Genomic DNA, 12,114 nt, shown 5'->3' on the forward strand with positions numbered 1-12,114 from the left:
CTCAGGAGAGGGATCACTTAAGTATGGAAAAAGTGGTAATAGTAGGGATATCCTGAGTTACTTATTTACCATGTTATTTGAATACTTGATTTTTGCATATTGATCATAAAGGCATCAATTTTCATGAAAGCACACTGTGAGTTTACACACGAACACCTGGTAGGCTCAACTGGTGAAAGGGACCTTCCTCTGGATTGTGTAGCTGATAATGGCCTTTTGTAATATTGAGGACCCCAGAAAATTGGCTAGGAGTACAGGCCATTTGCAAATTGGGTATCAGGCCTAGCAATAAGATACCATGCTTTAATGTTCCATATGCGTCGTGTACTAAGTCTGGGTTCTAATATAAGGGCCTTTGAAAAAATGGACCAAAAATTGAGATGGAATATCCTATTAGCTTCTGAAGGTGCCCTCCCACCTGTAATCTGGAGACCCTAGGGGCCCATACCCCCTCCTACCTGTGCTTCGGAGGCCCCAGGAGCCCATGTCCCCTCCCACCTGTACTCTGGGAGGAGGCTGCTGCTGCTGCAGGTTGCCCGCAGCGCCCAGAGCACAGTTGGGGGGGAAGGAATGGGCCCTTGAGATTCAGATATAGGCCCAGCTTTAAATGTTTTTTCTGCATACCTCAAGGTACCGAATGGCTCGTTAACACTTCGATGCTGGGGTGGATGGAGTGTCCCACAGGAGCACAAGAGGAGTCTCCAGCATGCTCAGCAGTAGACCCGGAAGTAGACCAGAAGCATTTCGGCTAAGCAACTAGTGCCTCCTGAGTCTGGGGGGGCACCTGGGGTCCCCCTGTGGCCAACTGCTGAGCCAGGGGGCTGCAGGCCCCCCTTCTGTGTGCTCCCCGGCAGACCCAGAAGTGCCGGTTCACTTCTGGGTTCACTGCTGAGCAAGCGGGGAGTCTCCCCGCACTCCTGTGGAGTGCTCCATCCACCCCAGCACTGCAGCATTCATAAACCATGCCTTGTACCTTGAGGTATGTAGAAAAAACATTTAAAGCTGTGTCTATGGCCAAATCGCTGATTCTCCAAATCAGCATCGAATCTTCAGATTTGGATTTGGCTGAATCGAATCAGAGACAGTAATATGAATCAACAAATCGAATCACTGCCCCAATTTGGCCGAATCTGAATTGACTATGGATTGTTTCGCACACCCCTAGCAGCTGCCTCTGCTGCCTCTGCCCCCACAAAGATGGAGAGGGAGCCACCCTGCGCCCTTGGAGGAGTCCCCTGGGCTCCAATCCTCCCACTGTCCAGCTGGGCTGGACCTGGGCCACAGAGACAGTTGCTCACCACGTGGGCCTCAATCTGAACCCCTTCCCTTCCCTTCCCTTCCCTACAGATTTACCTACTGGAGCTGGCGGGGGGGGGCAGGCGGGTGTGCACATGCACTTAGCTGTCCCCTCAGCCCAGGATCGACTCAAAGAGGCTCTGGGATCTACCTGTCGATCGGGATCCCTGAGCTGGTGACCACTGGCTAAGACTGATTGCACTGGTGAGAATACTGATATTTTCAGTGGTGATGCTATGAACTCAGCACAGGTGATAGGCTTTGAATTACCCTTTACATCCAGTCTCTGGCAGGATTTAATGCATTCCTTTCTCTTTCAAGAATCACTGGGTGCTTTTACATGTTCATTATTGCACAGTAGTTACTGTGCATTTAGTTTAGTACTTGCTTAATGAAGTACCAATGAAATGCACAATAACTACAGTTGCTGTGCAGTAGTGCCAGCACATGGGTTTTTTTGTGATGCTTACTGTGCAGTAGCCTAAATACTACTGTGCAGTAGCATATTAGCACATTTTTTGCCTGGCACGCTACTGCAGTGTTATTAGGCTACTGCGCATTAAGCATCTTGTGTAGATGTGCCCACTGAGGCTGTCATCACTAATTTTGTTTCCTGAAGTGATATGTCCTACCCCGACATCACAATTTTGACAAAGTCTGCTGAGGGGTCAGGAGGGACTGACTTTTGGGGCACTGAAACTGTAGTTGTCTCAGTTATTCTCAACACCTTGGGTGTCATGAGATCTTTTGAAAGATTTTGCAAGGCGTGAGGAGAGAAGTGAAGAGATAATTAAGTGGGAAAGGAGGGTGTTAAGTGCAAACTTAGGTCTGTCCTTGGCCTGCATAGTGCCTCACCCCACAGCCCAGGCTCACTGCAAGGAGGTAAGCACTGTAATAAATCAGTTTTTTAAATGGGGAGCCATTCAATTCACAAAAATTATGGTGAGGTGCCATAAGTCAAATACAGGGTGCCTTGAGCCTAAAAAGGTTGAGAAACACTGCTTTAGACCTTTACGCTCACTGTGAGAATGACCCTCATATTAAAAATTTACACAAAATATGTCCTTTGCCTAAACAAAATAAACATTGTATGTGATCATCATTCAAAGGAATGACTGTTTGACAAAAGGACAGCATTTGAAACTGCGTGATTTCTGTTCAGCTATGAAAATGGAAAACTCAATGCTGGGTAATAATTCAAGAAACTCAAGTTAAAAACTACTCTATCTACTCTATACAAAAAGCTACACTACTGATAGCTATATGCAAGAGAAAAACCCCATAATTTAGACATATATCAAAACGTACAGCTAATTTTAAGAAAGGACACTGCTAATCATTCTTGTCTCAGCCAAGGTTGAGATTAGAAGAAAGAGTGGTGGTTAGTACCACCCTGTTCTTCTACACTTTTTTATGGATGAGCGAGGGGGCCCCAACCTGCACCACAGTTACCTATACATAGTGCTGAACTTGACATTCCTGTCTGCAGCATTTGGGGTGCATACACAGAGGTGTCGAATGACATATGGACAATCACTCTAAGAACTTGGTGCGCCTTTTTATGTTCTCTAGTAATTAAAGATTAAAAGTGTGAGATATGGGGCAAGAAACATTATCCCCATGAATGCAGCACCATCTCCAAGAACCAGTTTATTCAAAACAAAAAAGGGGGGAAAAAAAGTTATGACCATCCTCTGGGTTTCTTTAGCTGTGTCTCTGTTTAGACATTAAGCTTAGTATGTTAATTTTCCTTGATAAGAACATATGGTAACACAAAGGCCTGCATTCTGCTCTGGGTTGTATGACTGACCCACCAAGTTACCTCAGAATTGTTTAATTAGTTCTGACCCTTAGTGCATACTTCTTTAAAAACTTCTTCTGTGGCTGCCTCTTCCCCAGCGGGGGAGCCCCTATGGCTGCCCTGCCCAGCCCCAGCCCCCCACCTGGCTCAGCTTCCCAGCCCTTTAAAAAAAAAAAAAGGCCTGCACTCACTGGCTCTGGCAGCAGCCACTGGGGCCTCTGAGGGCTTCTGGCAGAGCCTCCCCATGCAGTGGGGGTCAGTGGGGATTGCCCTGTGTGGCAGCTGCCCCATGACACGGGTGCAGCACAGCTTGGCAGGGTGCCATATGCTGCCTAGGAGCTGGGGCTGCTGTGGCTGAGCACTGCTGGGCTCTGGCTGGCTGCTGGAGCTGGCCTAGCTCCCAGACAGCATGCGGTGTCTTGCCAAGTCATGCTGCACCTGCACCATGGAGCAGCTGCCACACAGGTGCCAAAACGGGGGGGGTGATCCCTGCTGCATCCCACTGCACTGCACTGGGTGGGGGGGGCTCTGCCACAAGGACCCAGAAGCCCCAATTTCTGCTGCTGCAGCTGGTGAGTGCAGAGCTTTATTTAAAACAAAAAACCTGCATCCCACCCCCCGGCCCCAGCTGGGCAAGTGGCAGCAGGGCAGAGCCCCCACTCCCAGCGCTACCATGCCTGCATCCTGTGCCCCCCTGCCCCCATGTAACACACCCTGCTGCCCCAACTGGGCAGCTTGTCCCAGCCCCCATCCCAATCCCTCCCTCCCCCATGTCCTTTCCTTCCCCTCACCCCAACCCCAACAGACTTGTCAGCTGCCTGTTTAGTTTATGGCCAAATCTCCAAAGCAGCTGAATCTTTTCCAAAGCTTTTCTGAATCAATTCAGATGCTTCAAATCAATTCAGAACTTTTAATTAGTCTCCCAATTGGGATTCAGAGATTTGGTCCCCGAATTGGGCCGAATGTCTTCTGCATTGAATAGCTACCAAATCTTTGGACAGGCCTAGTCATTAATGCCAGCTTGGCCACTGCAGGCAATCACACCATATAATTCATTAAACCGATTAAGATCCAAGTAGGCATAATTCATGTTTTTGTAAAATACCTTGATATTTTATTTATGGTAGCATCCATAATGAGCTGGGCATTTTCTAAATGTTCAAGAGGAACAGTTACTATATTCATAGTCTAAGGACAGACTGTTAGACAAGTAGACATGTTAGCAGGGATTCAAAGTTGAAATAAGCTATATGAGCACAAGTATTATCCCTGTTACTAATAATGACATAAAGCAAAATCTGTATATTTTAGTTTTCCCTACGGTAGTATTCACTAACAAATAACCACTTGTTTCAATAGTAGCTGACAAACTATAAAGGTGGTAGAGTACAAGTTACTTACATTTTCAGATACATAAAGTATAATAAATCCATCTGTATTATACCATATGCTGCAGACAGATCATTGTGGCTGAAACACAGGCACTCTTTCTTTATTTTGCACTAGAAAAGTGTGAATAAAACCCACTTCACCTGCACCCCAGAACATTTATAAAGTCCATATTCCTGCCATCAGTCCTACTACTGTGAATCTGGACACTTAGGGCCAGACTCTATTGGAGTCTAAATGGACTTAGGCACGTAAATGCAATTCTATTCCACCCTAATTCAAGTCCATGAAAATCCATTAATGCATCTTCTTGCGTAACTTCCCATCATTTGATCCTTGAGATGAAGTTGCAACAAAGCAGTGAGGAGGACTTCCTGGTGTCAAAAAACCCCACCGCGCTGCAAATTAGCAGCATGGCAAACACCTGCATGTGGGGCACATGCAGTTTGCTGGGTAGCACCACAAACCACATGTGTGTGCTCATCTAGATGTGCCCCTTAGGCATAAAGGGTGGAATAGAACACTTAGCCTTTAAACTTCTTTGGGTCTCAATCTGCCAATCTAAAAAATAGCTGTAACGCTGCCTATCTAAGAAAGGCAAATCTGTGAAAGTTATTAACTAAAGTCTGCAATGAGTTTTGAGACTCTCAGGTGAAAAAACTTCTGTAAGTGCAAATTAGTCACTGTTATTCCATCTATGAATTGCAACTTAAGAAAATGGTTTCGTTCTCATCTGCAAGTTCATCCTTCAGCTGTCTCAAGAATTTTTTCCATATCCTGGGAATTCAATATTGTAAACAGCTAGATATTGTTTGTTACGTCCTCCTTGCCAGATATTTTTCACTGAAATGCTAACATTATTAAGATCTTCTTAGAAAGTGTTGGCTTACAGTGCTCCATGAAAGAAGGTAACTCAGTGGTATAGTTCCTTTATTTGCAGCTCTCTCTGCAACGACCTCTGGAAACTATGTGTTAAAAATGTTCAGGCCTCTTTTACAATATCACATTTACTTTAATTGGTGACGTAAAGATCTATTACTATTTTTGGCATGTGCATTACTCCTATTTGGCCCTCTCTCGTTCTCCCTGCACACACACAAAATACTCACCTACTATGCATTTCAGTTCCTATTTAATATTAATTATGACAGGCAAATAGCATTTACAAACAGATAATTTTGTTGTGTGAAAGATCACAAATCTTTTACAGTTTTTTACAAAGTTAAAGTAAATATTAATTTATCCTTCCATAATGCACAAGCATTAGATAAGCCTTTAGAAAAGTAAAAATAGGGATGAGATCATGCAACAAAGTAAAGTATGAATCAGTAGCATAAGATATACTTGCACGCCCATATATAGATGTTTATCTCTTTCTCAGAGAAATTCTGAACTCAACTCCAGCTTAGTAGCATTGGCTTCAATGGGACTATTCATGCTGAATATGATGCATCAGAATCTGACCCTTTGAGATTACAATAATTTCTAGTATTAGCAATTAATACCATGCTAAACTTCTCTTGTTAGATATAGTCAGAAATAACATAGGAATATCTAGAAATAGTAGGCAACTGTTGTTCCTTCTGGATCATGGTGTATGTGTGAGAGGTCACCTGGACCTTTGACGTGTACACCTAGACAAGAGTATGGAGGTGTGAAGGCTGCCCAGAACTTCCATTCCCACTTTAAACCATTGAGACAGTATCCAAAGGTCAGACTGAGTCCAGACATTCAGTGCCTTGATGGCTGTAGTTCAGGAATTGAACCTAGGTCTCCCACAGGGCAGACAGGGATTCTACCACTGAACCACAACGGCAGGTTACAAGTGTTTAGTTAAGGCATAAGGCCGTGTGTAGATGAAACGAGGGGCATGTGTCCATGACACTTTAAAGTGGGCTAAATGCTTTTGCACTACTTTAATGGTGTCGGTGTTTGCACACCTTGGCGGCCTATTGCACAATAATTCCAGCCACTGTAGGAAATTCAACAGCATAACGCGCCTTAAATGACTTGGGGTGCAGGAAATTAAAACTCCCTTGAGGAGTTTTAGTTTGCTGCCACAACAGTGGTGAAGTGAAGCATTGGGCTCCATGCAGCTCTGTGGCTTTGGCAGGCAGCCTGGCAGTATCCTGGGAAAGCAGGTTCTGCCAAAGAAAAGCGGTGAACCTGATCTCTGCCCACCAAGCCTGCCTGAGCTGCGCAGCAGCCCGGTGCTTCGCTCCACAGCTGCAGTGCCCACTGGGATCGCCCGAGCTGGGTGCTTGTGGGCAGGTGCTGCCTGCGTGGGGCCGCCACTGCCACAGAGGGAAGCACCAGCAGCTCCCTCCCCACCCCTCAGCAGCACAGGGACCGCTACGCCCGCTGGCAGCTCACCCTCCCCTCCCCACCAGAGAGGGAGGTAAGTCAGCGGAGTGTGCTCATGAGACGGAGGTTTAATTGGCCCTAAGTTGAAATGGTGTGTTTTACAATCCATCGCTTCAATTTATGGTCCCCATTTCATCTACACATGACATAGTTTACAAAGATTTTAATGTCATACGTTTAAACTAGGATTTAAAGTTATTGCTTAACTTGTCATAGTATGCTTGCTTTCCCATCAAGCCAGTAAATAACTGTAGTCTAGTTTTGGAGGTTATGAAGAGTCTGTTGTATTGATTATAACAAGTTTATGACGAGACTCTGAGCATTTGATAGAGCCTATTATCGTGATTTCTGGCAAACCCAAGCTTTTAGTTAAAATACATTGTATTTATGTTATACTCCATAAGGTTTGATCCTCTTACCTCTCAGTAGCCATATTATGGCCCACTTTGCTGTCACTCTGGTTTGCTGAAGTATCTTCTATTTATCCTTTCAAGGGACCTTTGCTTTTTTCTGTTACTTTCAGTACTTCCCCCATCCTTCATGTCTGGGATGGAAGCAGCCATACTAGGAAAGAAGATGGCAAAATGTCAGATGATCAAGCAGATCTTGTTATTTTTAATTTCCCACAAGACCAATGGAAATACTTGCAAGTGTCTCCCATCCCTTCAGCAATTAATCTATCCTCTTTATGGAAAGAGGTAGGCATCCAAAGGAAGATAATGTCCCTTATCAGAACTCTCTTGAAATTTGTCTATATGCAGCTCATATCATTTACCTGCTACCTCAACCAACAGTTTGCTAACTGCAGGCAGCTCTGCAAGATCCTCCCTCAGCAAATCCTGGAATTGTTGAGCCACTCCATTGTACACATGCAGACTACAGTTTACTCCTGCAGTTTTCCACTTGGAAGCTTCCTTGAGTCTGTCTGGCTTGTAATTTCATGTTTAAGTGAAGAAAACATTGCCTCTCTGTGTATTTCCTTTCTATCCAGGATGATGGTATCCATTTGCACTGTTGTTTTTCATCTCCCTTTTCACTTTTATAATCCAATATTGGGCATCCATTTTTTTGATATGGGTAGCACCTTTGTAGAGGTGCTACAGAAGGCCTGAGCACCATGTAAGTCCACAAAGAAAGCAAAGTTTTCCACCAGAGCTGATTGGGAACTAGAACATCAGTGAGTTTACACCCCATTCAGTGGGTGTGCTTGAAGCAATAGTAACACATACTAACAGGATTGAGTCCCTCACAATCTCCTCTTTCAATTTAAAAACAGGCCATTGTCACTATCACCTTTTATGTAATAACCCAGTGGTTAGAGCATTCTCTCAGGACTCAGAGGATCTGGATACAATGCCATTTTCAGCCAGAAGAAATTCAAAATCGCATCTTATACCTCCAGGCGACTGTTCTCTTGTTCAACACTCGACCTTGGAAGGTTGTGGGGTACAGGACTCAATTCTCACTGGCATGTGCAACCATCAAGAACCACACCACTAAGCTTCTAAATTAAAGGAATTACATGAAGGGTAAAGTAACATGAAATCCATGTCTGTGGTTTAACGTCTTGATCTTGTGGTATGTTAGCTCCACAAAAGCAAAAGTATCTCTTTTATTACAGGGCCAAACACTTGTGAACACTTTTAATTCAGACAAGCAGCCCAAAACTCCACCATCCAGTTTCACCAACAGTAAGGTGGGGCCCTAGCATTATTGTGATGGGCAAACATTTGCAGCACATCCCACCTTGCAGCTCTTCCTACAGGAGAGAACATATTTTGACAGAAAAATACATTTATGTATAAATGAAGAAAGTGCCCAATTAATTGTTTGAAAAATATTATCGATAAACCCATATCTCATTTCAGTATAGCATTCCAAAGCAAGTGTGTTTGGATTATATTACTTTTCAGGCAGATTTGCCAGGTATGCTTCAAGAAGTATGGAAGGCTGGCCTTATTCCAACATGATGCAGTAATTTTGTTTTTTTAAAAATAATATAGTCTATGTAACAGCTACGTGGTGCTTGAAATTCCTGAAGATATATCAGTGGAACACAGCTTTTTGCTTCTCACTTCGCTTCTTTTGGAATCAGAAATACTGATGTGTGATAATTTTATATGTGAATAGGTTCTCTCTTATCAGTTTTCTTTCTACCACCAATATTTCCCTTCACAATTTGTTATAATCTACATACTTTTATGAAAAAATAGCAAAGACTGAGAGTCTCAAAGGAAATTCCAGAACATTTTTTTGTTTTGTTCAGTGCTGAAATTTAGCTCAGAAATGAAAGTTGATAGATTTGGACCTTTTCATTTTTGTGTCTTTGTCACAAGGCATTTAGCAAAATTTGCAGATTCATTGGAATCTGATAGAGCTGCGCTGTGAGCACTTCTGCTGTGACCTCAAACTTGAGACCTCTGAGCTGTCAACCATGCAGCTTAGTGCCTGCACCACTCTAGCCCCTGTAGATTTGGATGAAACCCTGGAGTAACTCAGACAGATCCTGGGAAGCTATTCCCACTGTTTTGCCAGTGGGAAAATGGCAAGTAGCATTTTGAAAATCTAGTCCCTGGTATTCCAGTGGCTTATATAAAGTGTTTTGGTGTCCAGTGGGCTTAAAAAAAATAGTGAACAAGACACTGTACTGGGACCAAAGTGGCCTGGCTTCTATTTCCTGCCTGTCCATGGTCTACTGGGTGATGTCAAGCAAGTAAGTTCACCTTTTGTCTCAACTATAAAGTAGGAATAACAATATTGTTTCTTTATAAAACTCTTTTGAGAGTTATGGATGAAAAGCCAGGTATTATAAAACTCACAATAATTAGTACTTACTAACACTTCCTTACTAAAGTGTATTATGAATACTAGATAATTAATCTGCAGAACAACTCTGCAAAGTAAGCAAATACAGATTGTTCTAATTTTCAGAGGAGAAACTGAGACAGGAAGCCCTCTTGATTTATGCAAAGTCATAAGGGAATTCCCAGTCAAATTCTGGAGTTCCTGGCTCCTAAGTTGTGTTCAGACTCCTACTTTCCTGACATGCAATGCTGTGACCTCCCTTGAACAACTAGAGATAACGGTAGTAGTGCATACAATATTCCATCCCTTACTACAATGTAATATCCTTGTACTTTCCTGATGCGTGGGGCATCTTACTGATGTCAACAGAGCATCCAGGGCTCCAACATTATAGTATAGGGTGCTAACATTACATTGACAGATTATTTCAGTTGTTAATTTTTACATCAGGAGACTGAACCCCACCAAGAAACCCCCCAACCTCCAAACCCTAAAGTACCAATTTTCAATAAGTAACTTTTTCAGATGAGGTTTACAAGATCATGTGCAATGGCAATTAAATATAATTTGTGGATGTTTGAACTAAACTGACATTGCTATGAGACTTTCTCATTATATTCATTACTGACTCCTGGCCTTTAAATATTGCACTGATCAGCTTCTCTCTCACTTAGCGTGACACTGTATATCTTACAGTTTTACAATCTAACCAAGTTCTTTATATGCAAAATAAACTAACTATAATGGGGATTGATATTGATAAGTGCTAAGGGTACATGGACTACTAAGATGCTTATACTACTACACCAAAATTGTATTTATATCTGAAAGGCTAATCAATCACAACACTGACTAGAACAGTTATAGTTCAGTTGTACTCACTTCTACTTCTCAGACAACAGGAGGAAATTTTGATAAGTGCAGCCATGAAAATACAGTAGTTACCTAGCAGGCAGATACTGGGTACTTGATCATCTAGTGTAGGGTCTTCCTGCATCACTAGTTAATTTTCTGTTGTCTTAACTCTGATTGTGGAAGTTACATAATACAAACAAGTTGGAGCAGGAGGTAACTTGACAGGAATAACAGGAGGAAAGTTGTACTGGTCCTACCATAGTACTTGGTAATATGCAAATCTCTTTATTCTGCAAATAGTTAAGGACAAGTGTAATATAGTGTACTACAGTACCTGCAAATAATTAAGGACAAGTACAATATAGACTGTCTGAAAACCTCAGACGTCTAAAGTCAAAAGCTATTGTGTACTGTATTAATACAAAGCATCTCAAAGCAGAGAAGGCAAAAGTCTAGAACTGCAGTTGCAATGTGGAACCTCCCCACCCCAAACTCCTCTAGATAAATCGGTTCAAGGACTGGATTCTGTCCAAGAATCAGTTTGCTGTACACAAAAAACCTAAAAAATAATTTAACAGGATTGTAAAAACAAAAGAATTTGCTCAAATTACCTTTTGGAGTATCTAAAACCCTGATGAGGATCTGGCAGTCCCATAAATTAATTCTGCCATATTGTTTGTAGCAGTAAGACTGGATGGATCTGTGGACTATTAATAAAGAGGATTTCACCTTTCAATCACCCAAAGCTTGATGCCCACCAAAGGCTGACGCATACTATATATATATGGGTAGCACTAGATAAACACTGCAGAAAGATTACCTTACTATATGTTAGTTTTTTAAACTAATTTATTTTTACAGTATTTGTGCTTGTTTATTGTCTGTAAATATTCTAGTAGTTGAGTTTGGCGAAGAAAAGGATTACAAAGCTAACTAATATTGAAGAATATTCACAGAAAATAAACTCTGGATTCATAAACATCAAGTCTCTCTGAAAACTTGATTCTAAGAGTAACACTAACTAAATCAAAAAACAGAATTGGAACAACTTACTACAGGGCACCTAAGGAGACAGTAATTGGAATTTGGCCACAAGTATCCAACTAAACTAAACAATAAGCAATGTTCTATGAAAATATTTAAGATACAATTAGGAATAACTGAAATAATTTTCACTTGATCTTGACATTTATTAGTGAGCCAGCTTGCTCTGCGGCTGTATGGCCTGTACTTTGTTCTGAGGATAAAACAGGTAACAGTCTTCAGTGCAGTTGATCACTAGCAACTTTTGCAAGTACAAAGTTTATTTTAAAAAAAACCTCCTTGTGGTAATAATTCCATTGTGCATTTTCAGGAAGCCAGGTGAATTTGCTGTCTCTGCAGTACTCTTAGCCCCAGCTGGCTCAAGAACAAGAGAGCAAGCTTGGGTTCAGATCTCAAATCTTGCATTTCCACTAGATTGGCCTTCAGAATTTACTTACATAGCATTATGAAGTGGTGCCAAGGTCCATAAACTTAACATTAAACATTGGCTATTAGTGATATTTTGGTCTCAGCCCTGCAAGTAGTAAGTGCTTCTCATATGTCAATGGAAGAGAAGGGTG

The 12,114-nt window shown here is 42.3% G+C and overlaps 1 protein-coding gene across 5 annotated transcripts in view; it reads left to right on the forward strand.

Moving 5' to 3' along the window:
• C6H3orf80 (chromosome 6 C3orf80 homolog) overlaps positions 1–12,114 on the forward strand; it is a 59,104-nt gene that overhangs the window by 28,708 nt on the left and 18,282 nt on the right. The window lies entirely within an intron of this gene.

Source organism: Crocodylus siamensis, chromosome 6 (assembly GCF_052110815.1).
Source record: "Crocodylus siamensis isolate JL-2025a chromosome 6, ASM5211081v1, whole genome shotgun sequence".
NCBI classification, from domain to species: domain Eukaryota; kingdom Metazoa; phylum Chordata; order Crocodylia; family Crocodylidae; genus Crocodylus; species Crocodylus siamensis.